Here is a 27,920-nt window from a genome sequence, read left to right as displayed (position 1 = left end):
ATTCCTCCTTTTACGACTGACCACTGAGTTGAATTCAAGCTGATCCTGAGGGAGCCATTTTCATTAACCTACTGTAGCTCTCTAATCCTATTCCTTGAATTTCAGACCACCACCACTAAAAGAATTTATGACCTGCTGCCTGCACTTTGGATGGTGCTCACACTTCACTCTTTTCCTCAATGCATCCTGCTCCTCTGGATCATTACCAGTGCTTCATGCAGCAACCCATCCCCTTAAAGTGAAGCTGGGTCTTCAATTCAGTTTTTCATGCTCCATTTAATTCTCACCAACATACGTGAAGACGGTGATAGTTACACTTGACCAGAAACAATGAAAAAAACCCAACATAATAATCATATGACCCAACCCAATGTGCAGAACTGAAAGCTTCCTGAAATGTACCTCTTGAAGTCTGGCCCGGATATGTAGCTACTAATACTTTGCCTGAAACCTCAAACTAAAAAGCAACTTTAAACCACTAACCTTCACCTCCAAAAAAATGCCACATTTCCAGGCCAAAAAACCTACTGAGCAGCTTTTCCTCCGCTCCATTTCCGCGGGAGTGTCCGCCACGTGATTTGCTCAGTTTTTGCCCACCTCATCATGAGACTCCTGACTGCTGAAAAGAACTCCTTCACTGAACTAATGAAATAAGGAGTCTTAAGTGCCCTGCAATCCTTTTTAGAAAAGGCTGTATCTCCAGATGAGTCTCAATTTCACAGCATCAGGGAACCGTGTGCCAACGCGCTGAACCGGAACGCCAGGGCTAGCAGGAGTTGCAGACAACAATGCTAACATCAGGGTTATTTTAGATTAGAGCACTTCCAAATCAATTTTGGATTTAAACTTTTAAATGCACTCTCCAGAAGGAATCTGCACTGACTGAGTATTTCCAAGGCTAATTTTCTAAGCTTGAATGAAACTCATTCTTATCTAAAAAAAAAGATGCGACTAACCTTTGCCACAAAGGCTGGGTCACAGCTAGAAAACAAGGCAGACAACAGTCTTAGAAAGGAATAAACTGCCTAACTACACATCTGTAAAACTGCTAACAAAAACATCAACAAAAAAAGCCATACTGATTCTGTTGGGAAGCGATTTTAACTGAGGCCAGAAGTTGTCAGGGTATTTGGAATCCAGGGTGCTTCTCCTGCTGCTGAGGTACCACATTTCCCAGAAGCAGTCCCATTCCAGCAGGGGTAAGGGAATGCTCTGGGATGTCCAGGAGAGCAGGGCTGCACTCCAGAACAGGCATCATGCTGCAGTGGGATAAAGGAAGAGCTGAACAGTCATAGCCTGATGGCAGGTTTTTTCCAGACTGAAACTCCTGCCAAATTAAGACAGATCCTCAGCACTCCACAGAAAAGTGGTTGTGATGAGAGAAGAGAATTTGTAAGACAGATAGGAGAGTTAAGGTTAAAGTTCAGACCAGAAGCAATTAAGACGGGTAAGAGTGCTCTGCAACTTGACACAGGTTTGCTTTGTATTCAGAACTTTTCACTAGCATTAAGCATCTTAACTTGTGTATAGAGAGATTATAATTAAAACCTGACAAGCTTAAATTAGCCATTTAGAAAAGGTTCTCCAGAAAGCTTTTAAAGTAGACTAAACATATCTATTAAAATGGAAGAAAGAAAAAAAAAAATCAGAGCCATTTTCAGTTACAATAGTTTTCCCTACCTAGATATTTCAAGAGATTAGACAAATTTGAAATCAAAGTTCTGCAACTGTCCAAAGCCACTTAACAGGGGGGAGAGAGAGGAAGTGTGGCAATTAGAAAAACCTTTAAAACTCCCTCTATTTAATAGCCACAATCCTCTGGATGAACATAAGCACCCCAGAAACCCCATTAAAAAAAGTTTAAAAAAAGAAACACGAGAGAGAAGCAGAGAGAGAGAGGGGGGGAAAAAAAGAGATCCTTATTTCCCTTTGGGATTTTGAGCACTTCAGGGAGTGCTCTATTATGGTTCCCCAGGGATGGGGGAATTATGTCAATCTGCCACAAGGTGGGCAGTTAGTGAGGGAGGCAGCCTGGGAACTGGCTTTCACCAGACCATTCCAATTAAAGCATAGGGAGCATTTTCACCTCACACTGGCTATTTACATTAATTCCTAGTGTTTCAGTGCTATACAATTTTTCTACGAGTTCAAGAAACTGAATCTAAAGCAAATTTGCTCTGTATCAAAGAAAGGAACACATCCACCAGTGCCAAATGACACCAGGTAATTTATTCCCCCTTCGAAAGAAAAAAGCTACATATACATTGACATTTCAAGAAAAAGTTCACAGACTATAAGTATCTATTAACCAGGCTGGTGAAAATAAAAGTCATTAAGGGCAAAGCTGACACAAAGTCCACCTTATTACTTCCAAATAATATATTCTTTCTTACCTGCCTCGCTTGTTCATAAAACAGATGCAGTCCTGGAGAAATATGGTTGGACATCTAGTTGAGACATAGACCCAAGTCTTGGCTTCCCAGCACACATATCCAACCCTGCCATGACCTCCTCTACTGCCCAGGCCAAGCAAGCAATCCCAGCTGGCTCTCAGCACACTTCTAGGTAAGGAAACACTTTCAAATATTTGCTTATTGACCTAAGGAAGCTCCTATATTAACCTGCTAACCTAAGGAACAACCCTACATTTACTCCTAGCTCTGATTGCTCCCAAAGCCACATCAGCTTCTCTCAACATTCGTTTTTAAAGCTCTGGAGCAGATGTTTTACTTGCATGAAGTGCATGATATAGGTATTTGGATAGGCCACGGGGTGCCCTTGTCACAACCGGTTGCATTTTGAAGACTCAGAAATTCCACAACTGCAGCATCCTGCTTTTGGGTGAGAGAGGAAGGTGGATAGGCAGCGGAGGAACCAAAGACAGCACAAATGTGGTACAAAATATGGTGCAGACATGAGTACTGTAGTTCTTCAAAGTAAGGAGAGAGCCAGCACCTGTCCCTGAGAAAAATAATCAAGCTGCAGCAGCAATGATCGCTCTAAACCCATGTCGTTTATCTGCAGCCTACATTCCCTGCCTCCACATGCAAACTGTAATCCTTTCCTCCAACCTACCTCAACTCTAGGGCACTCCATGCAGCACCTCTTTTCAGAGGAGTCTCTAAATTATCTAAGTGCAGAAAAAGAGAATGTTACTTTAAAGCAAGCCATGATCTGCCACAGCAAAGCGTGAGATGAGTAATTTGTTACTTCAAGTGCTAGGAGGTCTTTTTTATATTTTTTCCCAAGTGCCAACAGTATTTGAAGTGATAATGTGCATACAGAAATCTCAATTTACTTTGATTCATCTTCATAGCCCACCAGTGAACTTATTCCTAATTTACAGTGAACCAAAAATCTGATAAGGAAAACCAACACCTGCTCCAGATCTAGTACCTAATGGAAGTGTGTGAATGAGGATTTCCAAAGCTCAAGATCCATTTGGGTCCTTAACTGAACTGCTTAGGAATGGGGTGAAAAAGAATAGATATCTGCATCTCAGGCACCCTAAACTCCAAGTTAAAATATCTATCCCAGTTTTGCTTATCTGTAGCAGCAATTTCACAGCAACTGCTGGGTGTGGAATTGCCACTCTGCTTTCAGAGAATTAAACAGCAGAAGACTTCTACAGAGACTTCTCACTTCTTATGTGAGTTCAGCCTTATTTTCACTTCATTCCCAAACCTAGGGCAGCTGAAATCCGTCTCCACTCCCAAGCAGGGCCATCAGGCACACAAGAGGAGGGCAGATCCCTCCTCCCAGAGAAGGGACCATCACTGTACCCTTCACTGCCTGTCCCACTGCACCCCTGAGGACAGCTGCCTGGACATGGTATTTTCCCCTGGAAGTTCCTGGCAGGAATTCCTCTTCCAGGTGAGAGCCTCTGCTCCTCTCTGAGAAGAGTTTGGCTCAGTTGTCTTGAAAATCCCCAGTGGTGACACCTCCCTGTTGTTTTCTCCTCTATCTCCCAATTCCCTCAGCCCCTCTCTGTGGGTACCACCAATAAGATGGTTCTGAAATGAACTTGCTAAGCACTCTCTAGTCTGTCAATAGGACTGCTGGCCAACTTTGATGGACATGTATCTTGTGCTCAAAAGCCTACTGCTGATCTCTGATGTCTGGGAAGCAAAAACTTGTCACTGTTCTATGACAACACCAATGACATGAATCAGGTACTCTAAAATATTTACTTTTATTTTAATGAGCTCCACAATGAACTATTTCTACAGCCTGTGCAACCAAAAAGCTTGATTTTTAAACAACTATGATTCCAGCACTGACACTGCATGGTTTTTGTCTAGAGACTCCTGTACTACAGCCATAGAACTGGAGGGTGAAACGTGTCCATCTCCAGAGAGAAGTAAAGCCAACAGGCAGCATGATTTAAACAGCCAAGAAAACTAGGGGAAACCTTTCCAAAGCATGAGAGCTCTGAGACATCCTCTATCTATGCAAAAGAGGCACCACTTCCATGCATGAGACCTGCCCATCCCTCTCTCCAGGACCACCCCTCAGCAATAACAACAGTTCATTGCTGCTGCGAAGGTCAAGGGCTCCGCCAGCCCTCCAGAGATTTGAGCTACTGGTTCCACACAGTCTGCCAGTATCAAACCTGACACTTAGATTAGCAGTTACTCCCCAGACATATCTAATTTCCCATTTCTTCAGTTTCTAGTGTCAAAATACACTTGCAGTACAATATGCAAACCTCCACTGGCAATATCTTTTCTCTCTCTTCAGTTGTGGTGTGAGGAATGCCTGTTTTTTCAGGAAATAGTTGTACTTTTATGTTAATGTATTATCATACTCATAAACGCCTGAGATCATGTTTTTGTTATACAGCATCAAAAACAGTAAAGCTGCGTTCCACAGTTACCATCACATTATCAGCAGGCACAAAATATTTTGGAAGTTAGCATGTAAGACAGATGCTCTCATTATAAACACCAGAGAATGATCAGTCTTTGATATGCAGTTCATGGATGGCTTAATCACAGCTCCATTTGGTGGCTTTCCTTGAGCCAATCCACTGCAGCACTACATATCACCCTGGTAAGGTTTGAACAAGCAGAGAAACCTGCACACTCCTCTCCTCAGAGGCCAGTGAAGAGTTAAACATGGCACCACTGCTTCCCATTCTGCATGACAATATTGGAGCAAACCTATGTCCTTGCCTCTTCCACAGCCTTAATATATTAAAACTATTACTCACTTTTACTCATCATGAACAGGGTTTGCCTCATTTTTATCCTAAAGTGTGCAGTGGCAATTTCCACCAGCACTTCTGCAATCCAGGTCCACCCTCACCCACCCACAAAAGGCTCCTGCCATGTCACACAAGAGTCACTGTCCCTTTGTTTTGGGGTGCCAACATCTTAAAAGCCTTCCAAGTAGATGGGGCAGCCTGAGTAATTTCATGCCCAGCTGCAAGGAATTTTTAACAGGGAAGGAGAAAAAATGAAGCTTAAAGGGCAGGTACTAAATCTCATCAGTCCACTGTGTGCCAAGGCTATTAAGGAAGTTTGAAATTACAACAAAGCTCTGCTTCAAAACCTACAGACCTGGTTCTCCAAGGCTACCTATTTAAGTAGCTTGCAGACACACGCTTGTGTCATTTAAGAGGCTTTTACACTTTTACACAAAAGCTGCATGAGCAGCCTGCACACAAAAGCTGTTCTTGCACAGCACGTGGTGGCAGAGAACAACTTGTCCTCGTTGGCTCCACTGGGGCAAACGGGCACCAGGTTTGTTCCATTAACTACATTTCTTACATGGCTGCACTGGTTCCTTTCCCTCTCCCTCTGTCTGTCAAAGGACAAGCCATCTCTGAACTCTGGGCCTTTTTTATAAAACTGCCATTGGTGATTTTTGAGTTCCACTAATTCAAGGACAATTCTGCAGAAAAAGTCCACATTTGGATGCAGTGCACCTTGGAAAGTGTCGAGAGAAGGAAAAGAAGCCACAGCAATGCAGAGACTCAGGCCATGGAAATGGCAAGAGGATATCAAATGTTGCTTTAAGAGCTGAAATATTTGTGCTTTGAAAGAAAAATGCCTTCAGGAATCCCAGCAGGATTCACCTCTATATAAAGACTTCACTTATAAAGGGACATTTATTATTCTCAATTAATGGCATTCTGATAGACACATTTACATTTGTGTGTGTCAGACTCAGCAGAATACAAAATGACTGAAGGTCTTGTATTCTGTTCTGAAAACAGCCATAAAAGGATCTAACGGTACGGGGAAAAAAACAGAAAGAAAGAAAAATCCACATTTTCTAGAAGACATATGATGTCCTTTGGCTCCTTAGAGTTCTGAAGCCTGGTTATCGAAATACAGATTTAAACCTGCAAACAGCAAAGCAAAATGCCACTACAGCTCCTCATGAAATTAGGTGACGACCACACTGAGAGGCAGTAATAGATCTTGATCACATCCTCCCATGGATTATTAGAGAAACCTAATGTGGCAGAACACTGCATAGTAGGTTTCTGGAAAAATGAATAGCTAGAACTCTCAAAAAAATTCCCACTTTGCCAGCAAAATGTATATAATGTTACCAGATTTCAAACATCAACAATAAAAGGAGATAGAGAATGAGCACCTTCATCTTGTAAGAAAAAACAACTTGTTTTGGGGAAAATCTAGAAATAAAAAGCCACTTCAGTGACATGTTGTAACTGAAGCACCAACAAATTCTTCCCACATACACACACCCCCACAGGCTGCTGGTGGCACAGCACACACAGGGCCAGGACTGACACACAAACATTTGTCACTCCTGAGCCTCCCTAGGGTTGAACAGAAAAAGACAACATTACTCAGCCACCAGAAGGTAAGGACCATATTTTTAAAAAAGCCAAAACAGTGCAAATAAAAGTGCAGGTGCTTGAGGCCCAAAGGCATTGCACTGCCCAACTCCCCGAGGCAGCAGATAGTCTATGTGACATGTGAGCACACGTACATCAACCATCAAATCCTTTTCCAGTCACCTCCAAATAATGCATGTATCCAGAAGAACAATTTTACTCATATTCACTCTGCTGGAAAGAGCTGCAGACTGCTTTACCAAAACCTGGAACACTGTTTGGTTTTGTCGTTGGGTGGGTTTGTTGTGGGTATCCGATATTTTGTTATTGTTGTATTTAAAATCAAGAATACCCCATAGAAAATTAAACCTTCCCATGAAGTTTAGGACTTCCAATAAAACTGCCAAACCACCAATTCAGCTATATAAATCCACATGTTGTGGGTATTCCCACCCAATGGCCTGATGCTAGACCTGTAAATAAATAATTCAGTACTCAAGTAATAGCAGCTAAATTTAAAAAGCACCCACAAAACCTACTAGCATTAACTGGAGCCTTCAATGCCCAGATTTGGTTTCTTGGGCAGGGTGGGAAATGCAATTTACTACCAAGGGGGCAGAACAAGTGTTGAAAACTAATTCAGCAATGCCTCCAAGTATGGAAGCTGTCCCTCAGCCCAGGGGACTGGGGATTTGTGGCCTCTGCCACTGCTGCCAGACTCACAGGACAAGCCCACCCTAAAAACCCTTGGGAAGAGCTGGGATGCCAGCTGCTCCCAGCTTGGAGTAAGCACTAGGAAGCAGAAAAGTCTCATATTATATCTGCAGCTCTGACACTGATCTTACATGTAAAAATCTCTGCACTGGTGCCTTTGCTGGTGACAAGGAACCAGCAATGCCAATTATTTCCAGAAGATTTCAAGTGGTCTCCAGCACTGTGAAAAAAAGCACCAAGTTGCTTTCTAAGTGTAAATGTGCTGCCAGCTGCAAAAGAATTAACATAACAGGTTACTCTTACCTTATCTTAAGATCCTTTATCAAAGGCCAGGTAGATTAAAGAGATTATGGAAGTTTTAAAATACTCCAGAAAGTTTAAAGTTCCCCCACAAATTTACAACTTTTTTTTTTTTTCCAAAAATACCCTTTGTAAACTGTGAGGTGCTCTGGCAGATATAGCATAGATGTATCTTACTAGCAAAAAGGCAGTTTTCCCTCCTTCTAAATGATGGAAAGTCAATTTGCATCATAATTAAACCAAGGCCCTGTAACGTTACTTTTAGTTAAAACAGTAAACTACTATAATAAAAGTGTACCTGGGGAATATTTAGAGAAGGCACTAATGATTTCTTCCCCAGTGGTTAATAAATTCACTTCCAGATCAATTTGTTCATGATAGAAACTTGAGAGCATAAACAGTTACACAAGCACATTAGAGTATGTCTTTCTCAGTATAAATGATTTATTACAATGATTAGCAGCACATAAACAATTTAAAATACAACTCTAATTAGCTTTTTGGAAGAAAAGGAGAAAAACCTTCCTGACTCCTTCTACACATTATGTTTTACTTTTCTAAGTGTGTACTTTTTAATTAAATCCAAATGTCACAATAAATTTAAAGTGTTTTATTACCACCCTGGCTAACTAAGCCATTCATGCAAACACCCATTATATTAAACCAGATGCAGGACTGAAAGTGGTTGAGGAGAGAGGAGAAAGAAAGGGGGCAAAGGCAATTACTTCTATATTTGACAAGAGATTTGTACAAATGTTTAAAGACAAGAAGATCTTTGGCAAGGTTTCTCTGTTTTATCCAGGGAGGCTGGCCAGCTAATTGCTCTTTAATACCTGCTTCCAAGTTTGAAAGCATCACACCAGGTTCAACTTTCCCCATCTGAAGCATAAGGAGGGGATGGGAGAAAGGCAGAAGAACCAGTGTGCATGAAATCTCGTACAATTCACCACAAACAGCCAAAGCAAACCGTGCCTCCACCCATAGATACACACACCCACTTCTGTGCCTGGGCAGAGCAGAGGATAAAGACATGTCCTTCCTAAAAGCTTTGAGATCTCTGCCACGAGGTGGCTGACAACCAGCCCTTGCTGTTCATGATGTGTGAGAACCCCAGCCTTGCTCTGGGGTCCCATGTGATGGTGAAATTCCTCCTCCAACCCATGCTTCCAAAGAAAAACTGCACAGCCTCTTGCTGTTTGGTCTTAAGGCAGTTTATTGTGAGTTATCTAAAAGATTGTCTTCTCGGGCTGCGGCTGCTTGGTCAGTGGCCCAGGCAGAGGCACACACACACCCTGACATCCTCTCTGTCTGCTGTCTGCTTCTTCTCTCCCCTGCCCAGGGCTGCGGCTATCTTTTATAAGATATATTACGTATTACGTGTTTATAGTTTTCCCCCAATACCTACTACCTATATTACAGAGTGCTTTTCTACTCTAAACCAATCTGTGAGTGCCAACATCACCAAGAACGTGGAGGCAAGGAAGAAGAAGGAGGAAGAACAGGATCAGCCCACTTTCCTCCATCTTAGAACTTCTGACCTCCATGTACAAAGTAAAAACCCCCCTGTACAAGTGTTAAAACCCCCCTGTACAATACTAAAAAAATTTCCCCTCTTGTAACTACTTTTACTATACTATCTAACCTTTTGTGACTGCTTGTTCCACCTCCAAAGTTGGTAACTCATTCCATGGCTCAAACTCAAAATCACAGCTGTTTCCAGCTGCCTGCCAGGGTCTAAAATGCTTCTGACCAAGGCCTGGAACCTCAAAAAATGTCTGAGAGACATTTTGAGTTCCAACAATGATGACCATCACTCATCTGTGGGATGAAGGGCCACCTCCCCTTGGCAATGTCCAGAGGGGAGATGGATGTGCTGGTCATCCCAGACAGATGTCCCACAGTCCAGGCTGGTGCCTGCAGCACAGTGAGGGGCAGCAGCAGCAGAGGGCATTTCCCTCTTAGCTATGGGGAAAAGGGGAGGGAAAGGCTTCAAGTTGTAAGAGCTGGGGGGCTGTGAGGGAAGGACGGAAGGAGGAAAAGAGAAACCCAGCCCTAGAACCCCCCCAGCCCATGAAGCCTCAGGGCCACTCCACAGCACTCTGTTTTACTGCTTCCTCAGCAGCTTGGTCTAAACAGGACAGATTTAGCACAATTCAACAAAAGCTACCCATTAAAGAAAGCAGCTGTGATTATTAAAATAGGTTAGAGAAAATGGGCACAGTGCAGATAAAGCTTTTGACCTCAGTGTGCGGCTCTCTCAAGAACATTTTAGCATAATTTATCTAAATTAAAAACCAAACACCAAATTCCAAAAGATCGTTTAAAAAATGCGATTAAAAAAGCAGGTCAAGGGTTGGAAATTAGTAATTACTACTACAATTAACCAAAATCAGACAGAGACACATGAATTGTGCACATTACTGCGGTTCACATCAGAAAGGCAAATGTGAGCAGAGCACAGAAGAAAAAGCCATGAGTTGCAGAACCACTCGTATAATTAACCTCTGCCACAGCAGAGGACCTGCTCTTGTAAGTTTGCATCGTTTGTTTCTAGAGGGAAGTGCTGCCAGCTCCTACACCCAGCTATCACATCATGCTCTTCACCAGCAACCCAATTCCTTGGAAACCAATATTTTGATTTTCTTCCAGTCCAAGATCTTAGTGCATCTTCACCCTATTAGCAGTGCGTTTGCCCTTCACCTCCTATTTTAACAGTTCTGAAAAAGATGAGAAAGGCCAACATCTGAACGTCCCCGTATTGAGAAGAGGTCATTTGCCAAAAATGCCACCTGCTAGAGTCCATATTGTTTGAGAGCAAAAGCCTATTGAGAGCTGCAAAGAACAAAACATAAAGGTTTTCTAAAACAGACTACTTAGCACTGGATGGAGACAGAAATACTCTGTATGCAACTAACATCCTTCAGATGATTTTCCTTAGGTTTTGGGGGGATAAAAGATAATTTAACAATTAGCACTTTGTTCCCACTTCAATCTCAGAAGGGCTCTTTGTGAGCTTCCTTGAACAACTCTGAAAGAGCTCAGTGGGAAAGAACAGACTGACTACTGTTTTGAACTATAACCAAAATGAACTATTCTCTAGGTCCTCCCTTGAAGCTATCATCTACTTTAGGTTAGATGAGGGAAATCTAGGTTCAAATTTTATTCAGGCTCCAGTTTAATTTTGAGAGCTCAGAAGGCTCCACAAATCATTTTAAGTTAAAGTAATGAAAATAGGTGAACTTGAGAAGGTGGACAGGCACGAATGATCTCTTCCAAAATAGGGAAGAATCCATCTGCTCCCTTTTAAAGTGCATAAAAGTCTTTGTAGCAGTAATGAAAATTCAGGGATGTAAGTCATGGACATCATAGCAGTCTATTAGAGAGAGGACTGGGGCTGTATTACAGAATACTGTGAGCTGCGGTGATTATATAAAAGGGATGCAGCAAAGGCAGCATAGCAGAGGGCAAGTCAAGTGATTCAAGGACTCAAGAATCTCAGCTTTTCAGAAATGGAGGGAAAAATGAAGATTTCTATCTTTTGAAGAGGCAGGATGAGTACAGAGCCACTCGGATGTCTGAGAAAAGCTGTGAAGATGAAGGTATAAAGCAGAAAGGGTTCCTCAGACACAGAAGGCAAATGGCTGCACCTCCAGGTTTGCACCACAGCCAGTACAGGGACAAACAGGCTCAGCCACAGCTCTTGGGAAGGTCTCTGCACTTCCTCTCTTCGTTCCACACACCACACCATCCCCTTCAGCCACACACTGTCAGGCTGGAGCAAGACAGCCTCCAGCCAAGCAGCTCAGCTGAGGCAGAGCTGGTGAGGGCATGGCACAGCCTGCCCTGGCTGGGGGCTGCCCATGGAGTGTCTTCAGCTGACTCCAGTTTGAAACAGGGGCTGGCTTCTGCTTCCCAGCCCTGTGCCAGCAGCATCACCAGCTCCCTCCGCACAGCTTCCCACAGGACAGCCACAAGGCTGGAGGCACTGAGTGCTTGCAAGAACTCTGCTACCCCACAGCAGAACTGGATGTGAAACCACCCTTTTGAGCCCTCTGCATAGGACTGTGGCACAAGGAGGAGAAATGCTGCACTCACCACCTCCCAGTTCTCTCGCTGGATCTGGTTCCTGTGAGGCACCCTGTGCAAAACCAGCCAAACCCCATGAGACTCGTGAGAAGACTTAATACGAGTTGAACAGTCATCATGGCAAATAAAGACCAAATGTTGACGAACCCTTAAGTAGTTAGAAATATTCTTCTGTTTGTATTCTAAAAATGGAAGGTTCCACAGCCCCCCTGCATCATTTCTTCCAACTTGGAGCCAGTAAAACCAGAAACCCACAAAATCCCCAGCATGCCTGGTTTAAACCCATGCATCCCTTCTCCTTGGTGACTTCACTTACCTCTTCCAAGACACAGAGATCCAGTTTACTTCCACATTTCCAAAGATCCTGGAAACATGCTTTGTTGCATAGCTCTTTGCTAATATTTTTAAAACATTGTTATGTACCTTATTTGGTTTGTGCAATGTTCCCAATTTGGTTTTCCCCATTCTAGAGGAAAAGCACTTTACCATAATGCATAGTACCTAGCAGAGTAAATCAAGCAAGGGGGGAGTTGAGGCTGACATATTGCATTATATTGTGATATAAACAGCACAACCAAATTAACATTTGAAGCACAAAATCTTACTCCCAAAGTAAACTGGAAACAGACTGACAGCCAGCACCCATGCTGCTCTGCCCTTGGGTCTGGTACTGCAGCAAGAATCACATGAACTTATGTGGGTGTTTTTGCAATTCGACACGTAGCAGTCACACCTGAGATCTGGAGCCCAGAATTTCACTCCACCATGGATTACCAAAATGCTGCTGCTATTTTGTGAAAGTTACTGCACTCTCATTGCGCTTCTCAATCTTGATGCTTAATTCAAACATTCTAACTTAGAGGCTATTTCTTACTCTTCTCTAGGCATACACTGACCTACACAGCAAAGTACCAAAAAAATAAAAACACAAGCAGGATCAAGTCCTGTCAGGTTTTTCTTCCTACAATATGTCTTAGTGATTTCTTCCAGGACATAGAAAGCATTTTCAGCATTTATTTCATAAAAATCCTACTATTCAGCATCCACAGGATGTGCAAAAACATCTCCTTCAATGGGTAGGCATCTCTCCTGAACTCAAGGGTAAACACTTAGGTGGAAGGAGTGCTCTGAGAGCTGGCAGAGAAATGCTGAGTAAACACAGCCATGGTATCAACACTACTCCTTTAATGACGAAATCATTCAGATGTTAAAGCTGCCTCAAGCGCTTGATCATGATATGCAGTGTGAGGAAAGTTCAAAATCAACTCCTCCTCCTGCATTCTCATACAACTTCAAACAGTAATAGGCACTTACCTGGCTTGCTTTACAGATCTTGCTTTGATAAGCAAAATTTTAACTAGGTTAATACCATTTGAGGAGTATTCATTTAATGGAAACAGAATGAGACTTGTCACACTGTTCACAGCTGGTACTGTAACAACTCTCATGACCTTCCCTTGTAGCAGGGACCAGCATAATCATCTTCACAACTGACTCGTTCTGTAGATCTGATAGAAACTTGAGCCAAGACCAAGAAATGGTTGCTTTCCTTGATCAAGCATCTTGAAGGAGCATTCTTTGGAGAGTCAATGCTGCACACTCACAAGCTGAATGAGAACAGCACACACTGAGAAACCGTAGGTACAGTTCAGCATTTGGCAAGCCCAAATTTTTATCTACTTGCTTGGGGTGGGAGTAGGGTGGGAAACAAGTCAAACAAGTAATAATTTGACACTAAAACACTTGGAGCATATGCAGTTACAAGGAAGGAGCCAAACAATCTGAGCAGAAAAAAGACAGGATGAAAGGAAGCAGAAGCAAACCCTGAGTATCCATCAGGTGCAGCATGGGGGCTACTGCAGCATATCCACAGCTCCTTAGTGCAGTGTAATTTGGCAAAAAGTTTACAGTGGAAAAAGATGGTTAAAATACTTGTCTCAAGAGGCAATCAGAGCTTTGCTTACCGTACAGAAAACTGATTCAGTTGTGTACAGTGAAGCATGCCACAAGTAAACTACAGCTTTGACCACAAGGCAGCAGCCCCTGCAGCCTGGGAGTGCATGTGAAGTGAGGACACGACTGTCAATCTCTGGTGTCATTTTTCAAGTCTTGCAGATGGAAACTGTCTGACTTCATAACTGGTCTCCTTCAGGAGACATCAAAATCATTCTCTTTTCCTCCATCTTGGCTGGCGCAGTTGTTGCCATCAGCTCACTGAGGATCCTGCCAACACGTATTTTTCTTCTGAGAGTGACCACTGGCAAATTGCAGCTCTGGATGCAAGTGTGGCCAAGTGCCCATGGGGAACACAGAAATTGCACTGGGCACAATTAAAGCTGAGCAGTACATTACTGAAGCATGGCCTCTCTGCTTGCTCTAACTCAGAGCTTGTCAGCATTTCTAGCATCTCTTCTTCCTGGATTCGTTATAACAGTTGTAAAACAAAAAAGCAAAAAAAAAAACCCACCAAAAATCAAAAAAACACCAAGGTTTTAGTTTGGCCTGTGATATTAACTTACAGCCACATTGCACTCACCCCAAGACAACCCAGAAGAATCCCTAAGAAATTGCTCAGGGAAATGTGATCTCTTTAACACAGATGCACCAAACCCTTGGGATTATTCAGTTGGGAATCACACTGATGTCTCTATCAAACCCCTAGAAGGGCCTCAGTGCTGTGACTGTCACCAGGAAGGTCTTCAGCATACAAGACATCACAGGAGGCAGGAAATCAGGAATCCCCACCTTCTGCAAGATGCTGGTTGCCTTACATTAGCTGGCTTCTGTGTCCTGGCTGAAGTTTTGATGCTGGTGGGGCACCATCCCTGGGTGCTCCATCATTTCAAGGAGCCACTGGCTTGGGAGGAGCTGACAGGAGGTAAGGAGCACACCTCAGCCCAGCCCGTTTTCATTCCATAAGAAAGCTCAGCAGAACTTCCACATGACAGGCTCAGCTGCAGCAGGAGCAGCAGCAGTGCCTGCTTTGGTCCAGACCCTGATGGAGCAGGAATACACCAGTCTGCAGCCTGGCATTGCTTCCAACTGAGTCAATCTGTGTCAGGCAGCTGCATTCAGCAGGACCTTTTTAAAAGCCACTCCAAGGCCAGCAACTGCAAGTGTGACACCACAAACCCCACAGCCTTGTGTGAGTCAGCACCATTAATGTCATCCCCACATTAATTCATGATGCCTTTGAACAGTGATGCTCACATGAAACCAGGTTAAAAATCTTAAATTCCTAAAAAAGGAGCAGCGACAGTGCTGCACCAAGCTAATTTTATTTGGTCTGGGGTTTATTTTCCCATTCAAAAGAGCACTCTGCTGCCATTTCCACTACAAGCAATCCCATCTCATTATGGTCAAGCCCATGGGGTAGACTGTGCACAGGGGAAGAGAAGGAAAGATTCTGTGATACTTAGGAGCTGCACTTGCTGAAGAACAGCTGCAGCAGTCAGTATCCCAAGCATGCTACCACAAGAATTATGTTTCTCTCCCATCCTCCCCAAAGTATTTAATTCAGGGCAGAAGGGGTAGAACGTGTTCACCTTTGAGCTCCCTTGCCACAAGCAAGCATATTCATTCAGCTTCCCTATTTAACTAAATGGAGTTCACACATGCTGCAGGATAAAGTTACCTCTTGCCATCTGAAAGCAGTCCAATCAATGCTGTACACAGAGAGTAGCATTTGAATCAGCCTTAAGTTAATTCTTAGTCGTCGAAACTGTGACAGCATGCTGACCCTTTCAAGTCAACTGGGAGCAGGCAATCTTTGCAGAAGATCCTCAGGCCTTTAATCAGATTCTCAGTGGGTTTTAAAGAGATACTACAGCATCAGTTTGTAAACATCTCTCTAGTGAAAATAAAGATTACTTCTGACCTAGCCAATTACTCAGTCCCAGAAGATATATCCTAGAGTTATAATTGAACGAACCATAGGGAAAGCAAATACATTTTAGGTAGGGGGTAGCAAACCCAAATCCCAACTTAGGATGCAGGCAGCACTGTATCCCACAAAAAGATCAGATACAGAACGCAATGATTATTAAAAAAAAAGTCCATTAAATCATCTGGTCCTTTTTCCCCACCATAGCAAGATTACTCTCTTGAGCACAGAGCCCTACTAAGAAGATTGCAAATTATCAGCTCTTCCTGAAAAGCAGCTGTGATGGGGGAAGATAAGATCATTATTTTGAGAAGACCCAAAATATGAGGTATTTGTTTATCACATCACAGAGAATCTGGAGTGAGATGCCAGCTCCTGGTAGCATGGATTTGCTGCAATACGAGTAAGGAACAAGAAAGAAAATGCTGCAGAAAAAAAAACAGTGGACCTGTGCTCAGCACCAAGACTGTCAGAGACATTAAACAGTCTCTTGTTGCATTACTTTAAAACTGTGCTTTAGCATGAGGAGACACTGCACTCCGTTGTGGAGAGATATAATTACCGATTAAAAAAAAATAAAAAAAAGAGAAGTTATTTATTCTGGAGCTATTACAGACTAATGTGTAACAGACATCATCTGATGGGCCATAAAGGCTCCGAGGGCCATTACAGCCTCACAGGTCAGGACCCATTTGAAGGGTTTAAAGTTTGTGGATCACTGCTCTCAAGCTGAACAGCACAGACAACACCTGCACACAGAAAAGCTAGGGGAGACTTCTGGGAGCAGCAGCTGCTTATGCGTTTTCACACTCAGATCAAACCAAATCACATCACTGAAAAGAAGTTCAGAACCTGCAGACATGGCTTTTGCCATTCTCATCAAGGAGTTCACCCGTAAGATTGTAGCTTGTGCCTTTTTACTTGCTTATTTATTTATTTTTAAAGGGAGCATTGAGGAAGAAAATGACACTATAACCTCTACGCTTCCCCATCAGGGCCCCTCCTCTATTTCACTTTCACAGAAAACTAAAATTCCCAGCCAAGTGACAGGTTTATAAAATTTTAATAGGGAAGAAAAAGGTAACCTCAGGCAGGATCTTACGTGCAGACTTTCGCCATAAATGAATGTTCATGAAAATACAGGGGTTTTATGGAAACATTGACAGAGCTTCACAGGCTGTGACATAAATGCCTCAGCATGGACTGATGAGAAGGACTAGTGAGTCCCAGCTCCTGCAGCCAGAGGCTATTGCACCATCCCTTTCTCTAACCCAAGCAAGTCAGCTTCATGCCTCCACTACCCTCTGAGGAAAGCATATCTAGGAGACCAGAAGCCCAGCAGCTTTTAAATTGCTAGCCTAGAAACATTCTTCGTCATTTCCAACTACTTGTTCTAATGTTTTGGGGTAAAAAAATCCACTTTTCATTCATCCCTGGTGTTTCCCCTCCCAGAGTGCTTATCCAGACCAGTCACCTTTCATTTTGCAAAAGCAGATGAGCTGAAGCACAGATTTCTCTTCATGAGCATCCTCTCTGCCCCAACTTCTACATGGATTTACTGTCCCTTAGCTTGAGGGATCTGCAAGTTACTCATAGCAGACAAGGTCTACCAGCGCCTCTCTTCAGCATTATTAACAGGAATCATTATTAGCAATTTCTTCTTCAATTCATTCCAGGATTGCATTTACCTTTTACCAGATACTTCACGCCTCAGTCCTTTTGAGATCAACCACCATCTGTCCAAGCCACCCTCTTCCTCCTCTTCTGCCCTCTCCAGCTGGTGGTAATTCTTGCTTGTAGATGTTCCAGTGATCCCCGAAGAGATCAGATGGGGCTCCTGGGCTCCTTTTCTTACTGCTGTGAGCTACATACAGGAATGAAACCAAGGGGCAACAGCACATGGCTTCAGTCCCACTCCCCCACAGCTACTTGCACCACAAAACCTACCAGTGGTGGTTTCATAGCATCAGGAAATCTGTCCTTAGTGCTCACAAAGTAGGTATCCCACCCTTTGTACCAGAAGTTCATCTGAATGACTCCTCCTGGAAAGCAGAATTCATGGCTTTGGTTTGAGGATCTAAAACAGCACTTCAGAAGATAGTGATGCTTGAGGTTCATTTCCCCTCTCCTCCCCAATTCAGAATAGAACCATTATTTCTCGTTCACAAAAAAAGAAACAGATACCACAAGGAACGGCCACATCCTGTTTAGGCTGCAGTTTCTTAAAGCAGCAGCAATCTAAGAGCAGTGCTCCATAGCTAAGGTAGCACAGAAACAGAATGGTTTGGAAAAGCTTATATAACAATCTTGTACAGAGCTAAAGGAGATTGTTATTTTTTACCAGTACAAGCACCTCTGGAAGTCAAAATTCTGCCTCTAGAAAACTTGAAGCTTCTTAATTGCAAGACAAATATGGGTAGCCAGGAATGGTATCTTGCCATAGATAAAACCAGTGGCTCTTTCAAGAGTGATGGAGACCTAAAGTGGCCAAGACCCAACTCCACCCAAAAGCTCCTCCTGATCTCTTCAGAATTTAATTGGCATGCTTTTCAGGACACACACAAGGCAGATTAAAGAAGAACCCAAACAGTGTGCAGGGTGGAAGCACCATTACATGGTATTAAAATGTCAGAGGTTTGAGCTCTGTGTTGGTTTAGTCATGAGTTACCAACAACTACTGATGGCAGACATAAAGCTTCCCTTAAATTATTAAGCATAAAACAGCAGACTGTAATATTTTGCTAAACCAAAGTACAGACACAGACAAAGATGTCATTTCAATATTTGAAACCAGCAAGTTTAATTTAAAATAAGAGCAAACCAATAAGCTCAGAAAATAGCAATGTGTGAGAGGAAAATTACACTGCTAGAGAAAAAAGTGGAAGGACTTAAGAAATTTATAAAAGTAATCTCCAAGTGGAAATTAGAAATCAACCCCTAGAAACAGAATAACACAAAAGAAATATTACTGTCCACTTTCTAAATCAATATAACACTGCTACACGACAGAATTACCATGGTAACTCAAGTAAAAAGAATAAAGCAATTCTTATTATTTCAAAATAAAATCACAGCCTGAAGCCCAGCTTTTATTACAACTGCTGATAGATCGCTGGCTTGTATTTATCTGAAATATTGCTTTTCAATCAGCTATTTTATGAATGTACAAATTTCACTGAGCAGCCCACTTAGACCAAATGCTCAAAACCTGCCCCCCCCCAAAAAACTAGTCAAGGAATCGATTACATATATGCATACTTTTCTGTTTTTTTAAAGGGAGCATTACTATATACATATTCTTTTTCCACTCTATCCAAGTTAAAGAGAGATAAGGAAATGAGCGAAGAGTAAGTTAAAACCTTGTTTAGTCCGACCTCTTTAAATTCCAACTTAGATTCCCTGGAAAAACAACAAGAAGAAGAAAAAAGGCACAAACAACAGTAATAAGAAAGAACAAAGAGGAATAGCAGCATACCCTAAATACTGCAGCCCTGCACAAGGACAGGGAATGCGCGTACATCAGGGGGTGTGCACAAACACACACATGAGAGGAGGCACATCTGTTCCCTCCTGATCAAAGGCAAAGAGAAAACACTGTCTAAATACCAAGTTGCTCAAGGACGTTTTGACTTGCCCTGCTGGGTACTTCAGACTTTTCAAACATTGTTTGTACAGCTTGGAAAGTGCATCAAGCTCAGGATACTCGTCTGCGTTTCAAGCGTGCTGAAGGCACAGCTCAGCCGAGTTCCCCCCACGCCCCCGCTGCTGGTGCCACCTTTTAAACACATTAGTGCAAGGGGAAAACCAGCAGGTCACCTTCTGCTCTCCTCCCCAAGACGTTCAAAAGAGCATCGATCGGCACCTGAAAGCAACAGCCGGACTTAAAAATAACAGGATCCTCCTCTGGCCCCGGCCCCGTACCCTGCTATGGGGCACAGCTCCGGGGGCTTCCCAGCGAGCACATGGACAGCCAACACAACAGCTGGCTGAGAAGTTAAGGCACCATCTACCAAAAAAAATGTCACCGAGGAAATGCCTGTAGACTCTCAAGATGTTTTACAGCACAGCCATACCCTGTTTTTTCTGTTGTCCCCACAAAATGGAAGAGGGACCAGACCCATGCTCACAGTCACAGGAGCAGGAGGGGAACGTGATCAACGCTCATCATTATGGCAGGGAGACAGCGAAGGCTTCTCTTCAACAATTTGCAATTGCTTGGACTGGACCTCAGAGATTAAAAAAAAAAACAACCCAAAATTAAAATTACCAATTGAGAGGGGATCAATAAAACTGCCCCCTAAAGAGTTAAGGAGAGCAATTGCTTCAATAGCACTCTGTCCTTCCCAGGAGATCCAGAAGTTATCTCTCCCTTCTTCTGCAGAGGTCTGACCTCCTAGCCCAGCATGGGACAGCAGGCAAGGTGGGACCCGGACCCAGCAGAGAGGAACAAACCAGGGACAGCTAAAACACAAAAGACCACCCATGCCTCAGTGGGGTCAGGCACATCCCCCAGATATCCAGGCTTGAGTTCTAGGAGATGATCACTTGGGGTGCACAAATTCCTCAGTACTGCAAAATGCTTTGAGGATTAAAAGCAGCAGTGATATGCCAAGTATCATAGCTGGAAGTAAAGACAAATGCTGCAACAAGAGCAATAAGCCACCTGCCAGCTGTCTTTTATATTAAAATATTTCAGTGTTCTTAGAGCTGCTTAATTTCCCATTTCTCTCCAAGTCCAGAGGAACTTTGTGGGTTGCTAGCTTTGCCATGCAACAGTGACATTGCTCATTATTTTTAAAATAGATTTAGAAGCTGTGATCACACAGCTCAATCTGAAAGTATGCACTGTTTTTTAGTATAATGTGGTCCTTTGCCATCTCCTGCAAATGGGTTTAAAAGCAGTGGTGGAAACAATGTGTGCTTAATCTGAATGTGGACTGCAGAAAGGTTGCATGCTCAAATATCCTGTTTTATGTGGTATCTGGTTGTATTTTAAAACACTTCTTAGAGACTTGGAGCCAGCTGAGGTCACAAACAATCACATACAGATTAGAAAAGGGAAAGAAGCTAGGGGGAGCAATGGGGAGCCCGCTCTGGCACACTGAAATAGGACACTAAATATCACTTAGTATTTCTTTAAAAGGAAAACTAGCTGAAATAGTGAGCTTCAGAGAAACAATAAATGCAGAGGTGGTTAAAGAGTTTTTATTCAAATAAAGTCTTGCCCCAGGAGATGGAAGTAGAGGTTTGAAATACAGAGGTAGGATTTTACATGTGCTAAAAGCATTAGTGTGACACTTTTTGGAAAAAAAAAGGGGGGGGGGGGAAATACCTTCGTTGTTATACATGACAAAATAGCAACTAAATGTTTGCTTTGATCCCAGCGCGTAAAGGGTGAAGCTTTTAGGCAAGGAGCGGCAGGTGATCTCAGCTCTTCTGCAAGTCCTAATGCTCCTAAAAGCCACTCTTCCAGTTTCTGTAATTGGGCATCAGTAGTTAATGTAGTATTGACTGCATTACATGCTCCTGTGCATCCTCTCACTAATGCCAATTGCATCACCTTGTACATTTACCATATTGCTTAGCCAATAGCTGTTAAAAGCAATCCAAATCATGAATCATATAGGAAACTTTTAGCAAGACACGACATCCAAAGGAGACAATTTACAGTTGAGTTAATCTGGGTACATTAGCGAGACATGGATTCAGGAAGACAGACCAATTTATGTTACTTTGGTTTTACCCTTTATTGCTTTGTATAGGCAAATGAATGGAAGGGCATGGAGTAAAAACAGATATAAAGGAGTCCTTTTCAAAACAGATCTCCATTCTGTGCAGACAGGTCAAAGGGTTTGAGACTGATGCTTATTTAGGCTTTCATAACCGTAACAGGGTACTTACAGAAATCATTTTCCACAAAGGAGTATAAGGATAAATATATAATGGATCCTGAATAATGTTCAGTACCCACCCTCACTGCAAGTACATTAATGCAGAAATCTGGCTGCTCAACATCATCTAAGGCATGGCCTGACCAGGAGTCACCTGTCACCAGGAATGTCAGGAAAAGGCTGCACACAAGGTCCCAGACAGGTCTACTCATGAGCTCAAGGCAGGAGGTGCTCTGGAAAAGATACCAAGGCTCACCAGCTCAAGCCAGTCCTCTGCCCAAACATCTCTACCACATCACTTGTGAACACACAGGAAGTCCAATCTTCTCCTCCCTACCTGCTTTGAAGAGATGGCATCTTTTGGAAAGGTATACCCATTTCTCTGGAACGGAAGGAAAGGATACAAGCGATAAAGAGATGTGGCTTAACCCACTTCAGCTGCAAGGTAGAGCCAACTAGGAAAGAAATTCGGAGCAAGTTCTCTCTGAAAAAGTACATTTTATAGAACAATTTCACACTGGATGCTTGACCAAAAGATGCATAGCAAATCAACACAGCCCCTTTCTGCTGTTCTGATCAAACTCTGTAGCATCAGTAAAATAGAGATGGGGAAAAAAAGAAAAAAGGACAACTAGGAAATATGCTATTGCCTCAGCTATTATGGGTAGAGAGTAATTCGTGGTATTTGTGGAAGGGGAAATAAGTGTTAAAGGAAATCTAGGAGAATAAAGAATAATGGCTAATCAGCCAAAAACTTTACAAAAGAAAAACCGAACTGCATCCTTAAATATTGGATTCCAAAATACTGGAAACTCTGGTGCTCTAAGCCTAGTTTAAAAAAAGATCATGATTCCCCTTTGAAAAGCTTCCAGAAGTCCCTTCGAAAGAGTTGCACATGCAGGGAAAATGCCAAAACAAAACATTTTCACTAGCTGATCAATTTAAACAGCTGTGGTAAAGCTGCAGCCACTGGCACCATCATTAACAATTTAAAGCATGGCTGCTTTTGTCTTCCTTCCCAGTTACATTCTCATTATGCCTTTTTATTTATTAGAAACACAGTCCTCCGGAATACATTTCTATATCTCAGATCCATAATAAACCAAGTAGGAACATCCCTGGCTTCTACTCAAATGGATGTTGGCGAGAGGGTTAATTGTTTAATTCTGGTCCAAGTTCTCTGCAGTTCAGTCATGAATATGCAACAATCATCCACTTTTTCTTTAAGATAAACTAGAACTGTTGATATCAATTGTTTAAAAAGAAGACAAATAATACTTTCACTGCCCAAATCACCCTTTCAGATTTTGATTAGCACACAAGGAACTCTGAACATTGGTGTAAAGAATTCAAAAATGTTCAATGAAACTTAAAAACCACCTAAATTTGGACAGGAACACCCATTATGTGCTTCAATACAGAATGTAAGCAGAAAGTAGTTTGCAAGAACATTCACTGGAGAGTTGAGCATCTGTTTGAATGGAGAGCACCCCACATCATGCTTGCAAACTTGGGCTTGGGAGTCATCCCATTGGAGGACAGAGAAAACACACACACACAGAGAACTAAAAAAAACAGTAGCTGTGGTGAATTCTTCTCAGATAGGTTTAATTATGTTAATCTAATAGTGAACAACTTTCATTTTGAAACGCCCTTCCCTCCACCCCCAAGTCTTCAGTGAATAGGAGCTACATTCACTGAATAAATCATTCCCTGGCAACAGTTCCCCACATTATTGAAGTTGGGGGCAGTGATTTCTATACGGTTTAAAACTATGTCTAGGTATTCTAAATGATGACAATTCTGTCCAATTTTCAAAAGATATAGACCCATTGGAGTTTTATAGTTCAGCATTTAGCAGCCTCTGCAGTGCCTTCTTTATTCTTGTACTGCAACACTAAATGCTTGATACCATTATTCTGATTTTGAATTGATTTCAAGTACAATACTTTATTTGCCATAAACTTTCATATTCTTTACCTAAGTAGGACTCCTCGCAGATGCAATCAGTCATAATGCTAAAAGAACAGTTTGCCTTTAGCAGAAATGTTCATGCTAATGCAGCAAAGCAAAACTTTGAGCAGCAAAGCACATTTCCAAAGAGAATAAAACCATCCCTAAACACAATGCCTGCAAACCTTAAGAAAGCTTCCAAATGAAATCAATTAATCCTCCAACCATGATAAATTTCTTAACCATTTAAGAAACGTATTTCAGACTCTGCTGTGACCCTTTATCACCAGACCTAATGGATTACTTTATTAATAATGCACTGCTCTTAAAAGGAATTTTTCTGAAGATTCTACCATAAGAGAGCATTTTTGGAATGGCTATGACAAACACGCTGACATGTTCACATTGTATTTATGAAAGATAATAAAATTTAACACTAACTCCAAAGAAGACGAATTATGTTCTGCTGCCAGGGTATCAAGTACACTTTCTACTGCATTAAACCAAAATTAGAGCAAACTGATTTCCAAGAACAAGCTGCTTCCTTTGCCCTATTATCCAAGCTGAAAAATGTCCTTACACTGTTTCAACGCTTGTTATGTCAACCAGGCAATTATCACATGTCAACAGCATCTGGGGATGACGTATGATGACATCCTACCCAGATCCTTAGCTATCTCATCTGAACAAACACTAGGAACCATTTGATTGCCTGCCATACTCCTACACAAAGCAGTTTGCTCCCCCTTAGGCCTGCCACCTACTTTCACTCCTTCCCATAGGGTGAGATTTATTTAAATGGATATCTGGGTTATCAGTGCTCCAACTACAGTAGCCTCCACTTCTTGAATAGGTTTAGGCAATTACTTCACTACCCCATGTTTCTGCCATGCTTCCATATTTGCCATTTCAGGGGCAGAGGGCACCTCCAGGAAGAACTACCTCTAGCTCCACACTTGGTCAGCTTTGGAGAAACAGTCCAAATGGTTTTTTGGTTGTTTATGGCCAAACCGAGTCTCAAGTTCTGCTGCCAAATGTGCTCCAATTTTATTTAGAATACTTCTTTGACAACTTTCTATCATCTCTTCGTGAATATATTAACCCATTGCTGCACTTCTGACTCAAAAAAGGACACTGTGCTATGAACTAAAGCCAGACCAAACCTCTAAAATCACACCAAACCCATATGTGTGAAGATCAAGCCCTCAAAACACCCAACAGATAGCTCAGCTAAACAGGCAAAAATAAAGGCTTTGGCAACTTTATAGGTCAGCTTTTGAATAAGGTGATGTCTGGGAAGATGTATAGGGATTCTTCATACATGGTAAGCTAGACACTGGTGGACCACGGAGAAAATCCGAGGTAGAGTGGCACAAGAGATAAAAGGGAAAAAGACAGAAAGCTTCAGGAACATGAGACAACAGAAAAGTTAAATTCCATGTCACGTGAGGAAAAGTCACCTTACCATCTCCCTTTCTCTCTCTGCATGACTCCTCAACAGGCACACCTGAGCAAGGTATGCTCAAAGGAAAACAAAAGACACCAGCAGCACGCAGAACAGCTCTTCTTTCTGCATGGCACAGTTTGTGCCTGCTGTATTCTTGTGTGCATCATGACTTTTATCCTCAGAACAGGATTGCCTGGACCTGTGTTGCTGGAGATAGGTGTCTCTCCACATCCATCTACCTATCTGTAGGTACCTCCATATGGCAGCTAGCACAGTCCCTCGTGAAGCCAGCCCACAGACCTGCTGTCCTGGCCAGGGCACTTGTGCTGGGGCACAAGTCCTGTCACTGCCCTTATACAATCCATTTATCTGCTTTTCCAATTCCAAATGCTGTGTTTTTTTTACCTTCTGTGTGGGACAAGATGGGCTCTCACACAAGAGGAAACCCAACTGCTGCCACTAATCCAGTTTCCAATTACCTAATATTCATTGCTCTAAATACCTCTCATCAACCTTAGACCCATTCTCCAACCCCAATGCACACAACCACTGAGTATCCATGTTTTTCCTGTTATTTTTGAAGAAACGGAAATTTTCTTTCAATATAAAACCAAGATACATGTTTAATGGAGTCCTCTGATATTTTACTCAGCCTATTCTTGTGATCTGTTTAATCAGAGTTCTGCTCAAAAACACAAAGGACCTGTGATTTGTGGAGCTCCTGTCTATGCAAACATAGGGATGAACATGCAGCTGATCAGTGTTTTCACAAGTGCACACACACTCCACAATTTGGTTGAAGGATGCCATGTCTGGTTAACACAGCACAAGTTAGCTGAAAAGGAAAGTTTCACCCCCCACACACATAACAAAGAGCCGTGATTTCTATTAGTGCATTTCATACCATACATGCTGATTACCAGGCTGTGCTTCATTGTTAGCAGAGATTACAGCTGGGATAAGCTGCAGCTTTTTCCTAATTGCTATTATGATGACTGAATTTTTGTTTTGTGTCAAGCATTATTCACACATTATACTCCAAAATTTGATCCCTCTATGATGCATTATTGATTCCATGCAGGCAATCATACTGCCGCCAATGTGAAGAATTAATTTGGGCTATTCTACTTGATTTGCATTGCTCCATCATAGCAGAACACAGTTCTGTAGGGAGGCACAAATTGAAAAGGGAGATTTAGCAAAATACAGAAAATGCTGCCGCCCTTTAAAAGAGATGAATCCTAAGGAGGGGGGAAAAAAGCCCAAAAAACCCAAACCCAGCACAACACGTGTGGTCCAGCAAGAAATAAGGTCAGTCAGCCAAATTCATCTTAGTCAGAGGAAGGTTACAAGAGTAGCCTTATGCCTCTAATAAAGTAAACTAGCTTGCTTCAACTTATATTGCCAAAGAAAACAACTGAACACCTCTGAGAGTGACACTGCTTCAAAGCCTTTGAAACCCTGTTAGCTTCGTTTGTTTTCCCAGCATAAGCAATACTCAAGCACTTAGCGTGTCTTTTATCCACAGGCCAGTCAACTGCAAAGCTGATCTAGAAGATGTGTAACAGATGCTCCACATCTACTCATTTTTTTGTTCAAGTACTACTGCGTTAACAAAGGAACTTACAATTTCTTAACAGAAATAAAGCCCATGATTTAGGTTTTTTTCTCCCCACAAGTAAGATTATTTCACAGTTTTGAGATGCCAACTTAATTAGCATGGAATAAATTCAGAAGGGCATGACAATTTATACAGGGACTTTGATCTCGCATTGGTCAACTCTTAGTCCAAATCTGATTGAATCTGCATACAATGGGCCACTCAAAATGATGCATTTCTGCTTGGTCTTGTATTTTAAAGGTGTCAAGTCTTTGTGAAAATCCCACATTGTCCCAAATGCTTCATGAAACAAAACCATCCCAGAAACTAGATTCAGATTCTACATGCGTGAACATGCCAGAGGGAGAATTTCAGAAATCAAACTTATAATGAGGTAAGAACTCAAAATGCTAGGTCTAAAACACTCCTTTTTTTGCGAGGCAAGGAAAGGAGAGAGGGAAGAGAAACTTTAGCAGAAGACTTCTGGTCTTTCAATAGTCAAGCCTTCCTAATTATTCTCCAGTGCAGTACTAATTCAGTTGTAAAATACTAGGAGAGAGATATGGGTTGTGGAATAAAAATCATATAATTTCAACTTAATAGTACTCAGCAGCTTTCAGTACTAGTCACAAAACACAGTTAGCATGACTCCGACACAGGAAAGTAAGTGACTTTGAATTACAAGTTATTTTTCTCATAAATATTTTAAAAAGCAATATATATATTCAAATAAAATCAATGCTACTGACAAAATGCCCAACTCCCAATTTCTCCAAGCTCTTGTGCTCCTTGTAAAAAGCTATTTCTTGTCTACAGTCTTACAAATATTTAGTAATTTCCCTTATTTTCGAATGGCAACAGCCTATGACCTTATTTTTTTAACACTTAAAGAGGTTCCCGAAATAAATTTTAAAAGATCGGGTAAATCCATTACATGGTCCACTTTATCAATTTATACAGGTGGAATGAAATAAGGAGATAACAGGTAGAAATGCCTGGTACAATTTAAGACGCAGTTCCCACTTTCCACGCACAAAGTGCCACCAAGGCGGAGGTCCTTGGAAGAGGCAGCGCCATGGATAGAAGTCCATGTGGATGGCCACAGAAGCCTTCTGCTCTGCCTCAGTTTTAATCCTTGCTTTCAGTGTACAAGCTATGAGGGAAGACCTAAGCCACAAAACAGCCTCAGAAAAAAAAAAAAAAAAAAAAAAAAAAAAACTCATTAAAAAGTTTTG

At 42.1% G+C, this 27,920-nt stretch overlaps 1 protein-coding gene and 1 long non-coding RNA gene across 7 annotated transcripts in view; both read right to left on the bottom strand.

Moving 5' to 3' along the window:
• Window positions 1-27,920, bottom strand: part of LMO1 (LIM domain only 1) — a 75,667-nt gene that overhangs the window by 27,007 nt on the left and 20,740 nt on the right. The gene's annotated exons all lie outside the window — the stretch shown is intronic.
• On the bottom strand, window positions 936-27,920 carry LOC146767301 (uncharacterized). The gene is made up of 2 exons (XR_014955954.1): window positions 17,742-27,920; window positions 936-17,658 (listed from the first exon to the last, which is right to left on the bottom strand). It is a non-coding gene; the product is annotated as an uncharacterized LOC146767301 (long non-coding RNA).

The sequence above is a fragment of the Lonchura striata genome, chromosome 5 (genome assembly GCF_050655825.1).
Source record: "Lonchura striata isolate lonStrDom1 chromosome 5, ASM5065582v1, whole genome shotgun sequence".
In the NCBI taxonomy this organism is placed as follows: domain Eukaryota; kingdom Metazoa; phylum Chordata; class Aves; order Passeriformes; family Estrildidae; genus Lonchura; species Lonchura striata.
The sequence above is the reverse complement of the archived record's forward strand: the minus strand, read 5'-3'. Positions and strand labels throughout refer to the sequence as shown.